At 46.9% G+C, this 9722-nt stretch overlaps 1 protein-coding gene across 2 annotated transcripts in view; it reads left to right on the top strand.

Moving 5' to 3' along the window:
* Nucleotides 1-4722: 4722 nt before the first annotated feature.
* The window catches only part of LOC114067642 (rho GTPase-activating protein 20-like), a 37277-nt gene continuing 32277 nt past the window's right edge, over nt 4723-9722 (top strand). For both annotated transcript variants that reach the window (XR_003573436.1, XM_027903221.1), the window contains exon 1: nt 4723-4810. The gene's annotated coding sequence lies outside the window, so the exon portion shown is untranslated. The remainder of the gene's footprint in view (nt 4811-9722) is intronic.

The following is a 9722-nucleotide window of genomic DNA, read 5'->3' as shown; positions in this document are numbered from 1 at the left end:
TGCTATTTATCACACAGCTCAGGTGCCCCAACCCCCAGCTCACAGATGAGGGAGGTCAGTGTAGACAAGCCCATCAGTTGTAACCTGTGCAGTGCAATACAGCTGTCTCCTGTGGAGGTCCTGCATTCCAGATGAGGGACTATTCCAAGTTTTTATTTCTCTCATTTCAAGTTCAAATCATTTTTGGGTAAGCCATCTGAACTTCGTTGTGCTTCTCATAATGAATCCACTTAAAATGGGAGGAAGGTGATCATGGGGGTCCAGTTTTCCAGGATGAAAGTTGTGCAGCCATGGCTGTTCGATGGTTGTTGCTCAGAACTGCTCCCAGCAATGACTGCCAGGAGCACACAGGTTGCTCCCATATGAAGCCCTCAGTGCTCTCCCTGCCCAGCATACTTGGTGCTCAACACATGCACAGAACCATTTTCATAAGCTGCTGTGCATTCCTCTCCAAACACACACGGGATGCACTGATCACCTGCTTTTCCAAAGGCTAAATCACGTCCTCAGGATCAAGGCTGGAAGCTGACGAGAACAGCTCTGTCTGCGTAGGCAGATTGCTGCCATGGCAAAAACTCACACTCTCAAAAGCACATATTTTCCCATAAATGGCCAGTCACTAAGAACCAGCAATCACAAGCTGATACAGGCATAGGCAGGAGCTCTAATGTTCATTAATAATGAGGGAGCAGTTCTATGACATGTTTGGACTGCAGAATAAAATTGTGGGTGACTTCCCAGCCACTGCAGTGCACATCAATGGTGCTTCAGGCCCACAGCCAGCATGCAGGGCTTGGGACTTGCAGCTGCCTCCCCTCCTTGAAGGACACAGAGCAACAAAAGACCATTTTTAGCACATATAGGTTTTCACCCGCTCCTGAATGTCTAGACTGAGTAGTGCACACCTCTGACTCCAACCTCTCTTGGGCACTGACAGCGTCTGATGGGATCCCCTGAGCTAAACAATCCACCTCTGAGGAGACAGAACATACCAGCCTACTCTAACAGCAACAGCAACTCCTTGCTAAACTATTTTAGAAAATGCACAGCTTTAATCACCTATTTAAACTATTTTTCAAAAGCTTTGGCACATAGTGCCCATTGAAAAGGCTCCCTGAACCTGACAACATTCAGAGTATTTTCCCTTGAAATGATCCTGTTTCAGTTTACTGTTACAGCAGATACCAGACACCACCAAGGTCAGGTTGCATAGCAACATCCGCTGTCATCCTGAATTTGCTTCCATTGAGTATTTGACCTCAAATTTCCCATGCTTGGTCTCTCTTAAGGTTGTTTTGTTTCAAAACTGGGAATAGAATCCCAGTAAGTATTTTCAAGTTCAAGGAAAGTGAAAAGAAACAAACTTGAGCTCCCAGTGTCCAATCTTCCCCTCTGTACAAATACCAAGGCTGTACTTTTTTCAACAAGAGATGGAGAAGTGTCTTAACTGAAGTGTCTTAACTGTCCCTACATTTGTTCAGCAAGTGTTTAATTAGTGCTGCTGTACATCAGAGCATTATAAGATTAGGTAGCAGTGTCAGCAGCATGGCAAGCCCTGAGTCATGCTGCGTTCTGCAGTTCGGTAGTACGGAAAACAAACCCAGGAGCACAGTGAAAGTGTTTGTTGATCCTATGTGTTGGTAGACTCTTTCAAATAGTTTCACTGCACTATCAAATAATAACTCAAAAAATAAAACAAGATGTTCCTATCTTTTGAGAAATTTCCTTCTGTTCAACCCTGGCCTTTTGGTTTGAGTATCTGTCAGATAAAGCCATCATTACTGCTGCTCATGCAACAGTGTCATGGAGATCTGGCAGCAGCAAAGTTTCCAGCCCTGTCCTATAAATAAGGGGAGTATTCCAAGCCCTTCCCTACTTGCACAGGAGGATGTGGACTGCACTATGTTCTGAAACAAATCCATAACCAACAAAGGAAACCACTGCACTGGAGCAGAATTCCTTGGCCTATTCTTCATCTTCTAATGTAGACGGAGCCAGAGGGATGGAATTGAGTCCTTCTGTGATGCCTCCCATGGGATAATGCACAGTTTGCATTTCTCCAAAGCACAATGATTTGGAATAACAGTTGTAAAGGAATTTATCTCGAATGCTGTTTCGAAAACAAATTCTAAACTACTAAGGTTTTCTTTTTTAGGGGGGTACTGGGTTCTTTTTTTTAAAGACTCTTTAAGGGCTACAGTTGGAATAAGCTGGTTTTGATCTGCTTAGAAATGGGCTTCCCTGCTAGAAAAGGCTGTTTCAGGGGAGCACGGACATTTAACACCCCTTCGAAAGACAGCAGGGACCTAAAGACCATGGATGCTGTCAGATTTCCAAGACTGAATTCCTCCCTATAATATCCAGGCTTGCAGCCAATTTGGCTGACTTGGAGCAGATGTAGCTTTACAACATGCTTGATGTGTATTCACATTTCAAAAAGGAAAAAGAAAAAACAAACCCAACATTGCAGAACGATTCAGAAAGATACGCAGATGATGGAGAGGAGCAACGAAGTCACAAGAAAAGCTAATACGAGTGGAGATCACTAATTCTGCTCCTTCAAAAGAGTGCCTGAGCATTTGTACCCCAGCCCAATACAACTATTTCCTTTTTCCATATCTGATCTCCTACATGGCTGCTGTGTAAAACAAACTAGTTTCAGAACACGGCAGGCTATTTATGATTCTGTTCTTATGAAGGTTCACTGTTCTTCAGAAACTGATCATTCATGGATATTTCTTGGGCAGGAGGCAAAGGGGAGGGAAGAGGATTCTATGTTTGCTCGAAAATTTAGGAGAAATGTTCTCTTTGTTCCTGACACATTTTGCTGATCTATAACACACAGATATCCTAAAACCCCTTGACCATGCAGTGGAGATAAAGGAAAATGGCTGAACTCCACCAAGCTACCGGTGAGTGTGTAATAAGCGTAAAGGCTTTAAAGAACTTTTATGTAGTATAATGAGTGTTGTTAAATTCAGAATTCAGAGGAACTTGCAACAGCAGAGGAAATATTTTTTGCTCATAGATTAGGAAAGAGGTACTTTAGAAAAAAAAGATCAAGAAATTTTGTCTGGGGAGTTCCTTTAGTAAAGGCTGTGCCGTTTTAATTATTGTATTGTTGCTCCAACAGTGAGCAGATTGTGGACAATAGACGTGGGAAAATATGGGTGAAAAGCATTAATAAACACCAGTCTTGTCTGCAGTCTTAAATTTGTCTGTCCCTTTGGTACCTTTTTCCTTACAGGAAATACCTCCTGAAGTATGTGCTAGGAGAATGAGAGCTGATGGGGAGGGACTGCATAGTTTGTAATACTCCATGAATACGTGTGGGGAGTCAAGGGAGACTGGCTGCTTTGTTTTTTTAAAGACAAACCGCATACATGGGGGGGGGGGCTACTCTTTAATTTTCTGAAAGTATCTCTTATGTATCTTATATTCAAAAGCATTTGTTAGGTTTTTTTAGAGACAGAAGAGATGTCATTCCTGAAATATCACAACTTGTCAAATCTTGAATGCAGAGAGATAGCGGATAGCGAAGATCGGACCACAGAGTACTAGGTGGTAAATATAGCATTTGTCATATTACTTTACAGTTTTTAAAAATCTTTTTACCTTCCAAGACAGTCTGTGTGACTGAGATGTGGAACACTTTTGTTTTTCAAATGTTTCCATTTATTTAACACTTTAAGTACTTGTTTGAAGGACCGAACCTATAACATGAAAGAGATCAAAATATCTTAGCATGGATTAGAGTACATTTTCCCCATGTAATATATTCATTTCAGCACATCTCCAGAGAGGATTTTATAGCACAGATATTTCTCAGAGTGACAGAACTCTGAAAGTGTCTATCCCTGGTATGTGTTTACCTTGGAACAGTCTCTCAAGAGGCTTCTTCTTCAATGCAAACAGACTTCCCCACGGACACAAAATTTCCCTGTCATGCAGACTGAATACTTTTTAAAGGAAACTTCCTACACAACAACTAAAACCCACAAATGAAGGGGGGTCAGGGAGGGGATGCACTTGGGCCACTATTGCTTTTCCTGCCTTTTCCATGATAACTGGGCCCAGAAGCCTCAGCCTCCCAGGCAGCCCTCTGGGTAGACCCCACTTTAGGCAGCATCTGTAATGCGGGACAGCAGGAGCTCGGGTCAGTCTTTGAGGGCAGTTACACACCACTCTGCTTTGTCTGGGATGGCAGAAATTCCCATGATAGGAGCCTTCATAGTCTTGGAGCATGAAACAATGCTCAGGTGCTCTGGTATGCAGGAACAGCAGTCCCCCAGAACACACGGGCCCGGCTGTCCCGAGTCTTGCCAGTTCCAGCCTCTCCCACCGCATTTGCCCAGAAAATCGATCTTTTAGCGTCACTTTCGGGGTGGCTCTCTTCCCGTACTCGCTCTGCGTTTTGCTCTTGGGCAGCGCCCACCGTGGTTACCGAGGCCATCGTGAGCTAGGGCCGTTCAGCCTCGAGCAGAAGAGGCTCCCGGGACATCCCAGAGCCCCCTCCCGTGTCCGAAAGGGGTCCCTCGGGAGTCTCAGCCATTCCGACCGCCAGGGCTGCGCTCGGGGCGGTGGCACCGCGGCCCCGCCCGGCCCCGCCCCGCCCCGCCCCGCGCCCACTCAGTGCCTCCGCACCGGGACCGAGCGTGGGGGCTGCTGCCGCCGGCAGCCACCGGGCACCAGCCACCGGCCACCGGCCACCAGCCACCGGCCACCAGCCATGGGCCGCGCCGCACCCTGGCCGCGGGCATGACAGCGCGGCCGCGCCCGGAGCTGTGCCACGGGCTCCGCGCGGAGCCAGGCAAGTACTGACAGTCCTGCGGGGCTGCAGCGCGGACGGCGGTGGGTTTGCCGCTCCCCTGGAGTGGCTGCGCTGAGGGTCCGTGGGGCAGTCGCTCAGCTGTTGCCGCCAGGGACGCGGGAGGGTTCGCGGAGGCGGATCGGGGGACACTGGACGGGCGGGAGCCGGCGAAGGCGCCCGGTTCCCTCGGGCGGGGTGGGGGTCGGTGTGTGCGCAGGGTCGGGACGGGAATCACCGGGGGCTCCGGGAGCGCCGGAGCGTGAGGCGTGTTCGCAGAGTCGCTGCTGCGTCCCGCTGTTGATCCAGGAGAGACCAGTCAGGTGTGCGTTACCGTGCGCTCGTATCGGGACGGAAGGACAAGCGCGGGGTCCGGCGCTGCCTCGTCCCTTTTGCCTCCCCGAGAGCAGCCGCCTCGGAGCGCAGTTCGCGGCACAGGCTGCGGCCGGACAGGGTTGCCGGGCCTGCACGGAGCTGCAGCTGCTGTTCTCTACTCAACCGAACAAACAACAGAATGTCGTGTTAGCACAGGGTTAGCCTGAAATAATGGAAAATAAGAGGGAAAACTGTAAACTTTATCCAAAATGCCAGTCTGAAATTCTCAAATGAATCGTCCAATACAAACAGGAGCTGAGTGGAACAATTTTCTTTGCAGGGATTTTCCACTGGAATAAATAGCAAGTTCTGTTAAAAAAAATCCAGTGATGGTTCATTGCAGCTTTTGCTGACAGTTCTTTAGAGCCACTTGCAGTTTTTACCTGTGGGCCCTACCTAAGACAGAGGTGGCTGGTTTTCCCTTTACCTTCTCATCTTCTTCTATATTTAGAACATTCCTTAATGTTCTTTTTCCTAGGCAGACCCTTGCCTGCTGACGCCTTTGTACCCAGACAGAGTGTTGCTGTGATGTGCTAGCTCCACATTACCTGCAGAAATGGAAAATGAGGACCTTTTACAGTATGTTCTTTATCTCAGCTTGCACAGCCAGAGCAGTAGGGTCATGGACACCTGCTTCTGCAGAAACATGGAGCTCTAAATGGATTGTGTTCCCCAGGATGCACAAAGCCTGACCAGGCACTGCACCTCATCCTTCCAGTGATGTCTTTGAGGACCTGGTCATCAGTTTGTCCAGCATGACCTTAAGCTATTAAAGCCACTGGTACTTGGGTTATGTATAAATGGCAGTGTTCCTGGTCACAGCACAGCTGCCCATGCCTCGCTGAGACCTGGCACCGCTCGTGCCCAACTGCAGGGAAGTTCCTGGGTACATTTCCTGGGCCCCTGGGCTGGTGCTTTCCAGTGCACAGCTAAAGACAGTTAAAGTATTTAGTCTGTGAGCCAGAGAGAAGGTGGTCAGAAGGTCTTTTTGGTATGCACAGACCTTTTAAACCTGCCCTCCAAGCCTGTAGCTAAGCAGTTTTCTCCAAGATCTTGCTGTCTGCACAGGCAGTAGCTCAGTTGCAGCCCATTTATTTAACGCCCTCTAGTGAGGTTTTAAAAATTAACATAGATTCCTTTCATGGAGAAAATAAATATTAGATTTTATCGGTTTAAAAAGATTTACATTTTCTGAGAGTCAGCTGCTTCAGGCAATCCCTCTCAAACACAATACCACACTTTGGATGGGTGCATAGCCTAATTTTGGATAGGTATCTCTGACATAATGATAGTCTCTGCCTCCCCTGCAGACTCTGAGTGCTCAGCAAAGGTATTTGCATCATCAGCACTGGACATAGTTCCTTTCTTTTGGCCTGTCTTTAAGTACTGCTGCACTTTGGGCTTTGAACCTGTGTGTGCATTGCTTGACGTGGCTCTGGTCTAGGCGAGGTTGACATTTGTAGAAGGGTTCATTTATGCTTCTTGGTGCTCCACCTTTGTTCATTATAATTTAGTTGGGCTGGCTGCAGACTTGGGAAGTGGCCTTGTCTTTGCAGAGGAGCTAGCTTCTGGGGCTGGAACTCTTTTAGGTTTAACTAAGGGATGTGACTCGATCATCTGTGTAGTCCGACTGGTTTTTACTTCACAGGTGTGGAAGATGATGAGAAATTTACCATGGGTATGGTTTCTCTGAATTAGCTGGAAGATGTAGTGGATGCTTTTGCTTCATGATCAGCCATGAGGAATCTCAGATCCTCTTGTGCTTGTAATACATAAGATTCTGATTTGCAGCTCCAATGCAGAGATGCTTCTTGTGGATTTTTTCCCAGTCCCTCATGGACAACATTACATCACCATCCTCCATCTTTCTGCCTGCCACAAGTTCCCCAGCCCTCTGTCACACCAGCACCCTCACAAACACCCACAGACTTCTGTATTTGTTCTGTTCACCTTCATCCACATACTGCTCACTCCTTCCACCCTTGCTAGTGACTGTCACAGCAAGAGCTCCCAGCAGATACATGCTGAATACATGCATCTCTGAGAACACCCACAGTAGTACTCGGCCACTTGGGCTTTTGCTCACCTGTGTCCTGCATCACCCATGTGTGGTGACACCGATGTCACACTGCATTTGTCTCCCACGAACACCCCCAGCAGCCTCCAGAACACTGGCAGCATGTCACCCATTTGGCAGCACTGCTCAGGGGACAGCCCAGGGGTCTGACTGGGAGCTGCGTGCAGAGGTCACCCAGGGCTGGTACTAAAGTGTGGCGCACACCTCATCTATGTAGGTTTCTTGTCTTTCCTAAGACAGGAAATCTGCCTTGCCAGCTCCCCATCTCTCAGTGCACTGCTAGTGAGGGACTGACACCCCTGCAAGGTGTTCTCTCCCTGGTCTGTGGCAGCAATTGCTGACACCTCATAGATCAAACAGCAAGTCTGCTGAACAGCATCTTCTCCATTTCAGCCAGAGCTTGGGAGTGTGGCAGTTACTGTGGTTTAAAAACAAAACTACAAAGCAGTAAAACCCACTACTCACCTTCCACTTCTCTGCATTTCCTCCTGAGAGATCTTAGAGCTGTGGGAAGAAGGACTGGCACAGGGATGGGCGCTCACTGCCCATGCACGAGGATCAACCCCTCTTTGCTTGTCTGCCCAGTGCTGCCCTCCTGTTGTTTCCTCAGAGCAAATGGCAGGACAGATAAGGACATGGAAGTTTCCAAAACCAGGCACTCATAGTTAGCCCCTCTGAAAACAGGTAGGGTGGAATCCAGTTTGTGGACTGTGAGAGAGAAACTGAAGCAAAACAGGATATTTTTGTGAGTTAAAATGTATTTTTCATCATTCCTACTGACAGGCTTGTTTTGGCTTGGTTAGAAGATGTCTGCCACATTTATTGGGAAATTTATAAACCAAAGACCTTTGTGCATGTATGTGTGTGTATGCAGATGTGTATGTGCATGATTGCACATGAAGAGCTACTATTCAACCTCAGGAAAATCTTCTACCCGAAAGTTAGTAAAACTAGTAGGGGCTAACAGCTAAATAATAGCAAATATAAAATCCATCTACAAAACGCTTCTGTAAATCTTGCTGGACAATTGCCTTCTGCTCTGAACACTTCAAAACTGGAGATTCTATCAAATTACAAAGTATTTACCAAAGACCCACAAAAATACTCATTTCTGCATATATGAGTTTATGAATAAACATGTGTTAAGCCCAAGTAATACATAAGTGGCAGATTAGGGAGCCACTGGGGTCGTCTGTACTCCACAGTATGTCCTGTATTAGGCCAAGATTCAGCTGATACAGTTTTCACACTAGTTTCTGTAGAGTTAAGGCAAAAAGGAAAAAGAAATACTGGGAGAAATGAAGACAGGGAATAATATATAAATTCCACTGCTGGTCTTATTCCACCTCTCATGCCATCAAAGAACTGGGACATGTTTTTTAGGGCCACACAGCTTGACTTGCATCGGTTCATAGCAAGAGCTTTTTAGTATAAGAATGTGCACATTTCTTTGTTAACCTCACTTGGCAAACTCTCCCCTGGCCTCCAGGTTATCTGATCTCTGAGCTCCTCATCCTCCATAATCAGCTTCTCTCCTTCCCTTTCTCAGCCCACTGGCAGCTCTTCAGGCTGTGATTTCAGACCCCTTCTTTGCACCTCCTGTTTCACATGAGCTCAGTTCACATAATGCTGCTCGTTCCTGCCTTCCCTTTCTTGACCTGCTTAGTGATGTCTCTCCCTTGGCCTGTGTCACTGCTTAACCCTTAATGTCTTCCTGCAACTCCAAAAACTGGCAAAAAATTGCAATTGTCTAAGCCAAAATCTACTTTTTTTTGCCCAGCTCATGTAATTTTAGACTTGCAGTTCCTCTGAAATTCATTGTGTTTGGATCATAATTTGAAGCTGGGATATCTATTTTTCATTTCAATCAACTGCAGAATTCTGTGGAATTAAATCCTGCACAAACCTATCCTGGGTTTTGAGGAGGAGTTTGATAGTGAATGCTACTATGAGTGTGCCCATGCTAACGCTGATAGGCAGTTGAGCAGGCAGCTGAAAGAGGAAAATGCCTCTCATGGTGTGTATGCTAGCAGAGATGCTGTTGATTAACCCATTTTTCAGCTAGTCAGCCAACTCTGAGAGTACCATTAATTGACCCTGAGTCTGTATAATGCTAACAGGATGCTTATAAGGCATTAAGGGATTAATGTTCAGCTCTAATGAAATCCAGATGCACAGAGCTGCCTCTTTTCAAAGTCTGTCCCATGGCCAAGCTGCAAATAAAATTATTTAATCGTTGTAAATAGATGAGAAACACCACGGCTCAACGTGAAGCATTGTTCACTCGGAGCTTAAGCTCACAGGCACAGGAGGCTGCTGGCAGTGGCCTAGTGGAAGGGCTGGGGTCACCCTCTACCTGTGACAGCATCAGTCACATTGGGGAACACAGGACCCTCCTTGGGGAGCACAATTCATGCAGTTGTTTGCCTTAGGGCTGGGGGAAGCTGGCTTGGAAACAAGCCT

This window comes from Empidonax traillii, unplaced genomic scaffold (genome assembly GCF_003031625.1).
Source record: "Empidonax traillii isolate 1590-97213 ecotype Southwest subspecies unplaced genomic scaffold, ASM303162v1 scaffold945:size354297, whole genome shotgun sequence".
NCBI classification, from domain to species: domain Eukaryota; kingdom Metazoa; phylum Chordata; class Aves; order Passeriformes; family Tyrannidae; genus Empidonax; species Empidonax traillii.
Note: the sequence above shows the minus strand (reverse complement) of the source record. Positions and strands in the feature narration are given on the sequence as shown.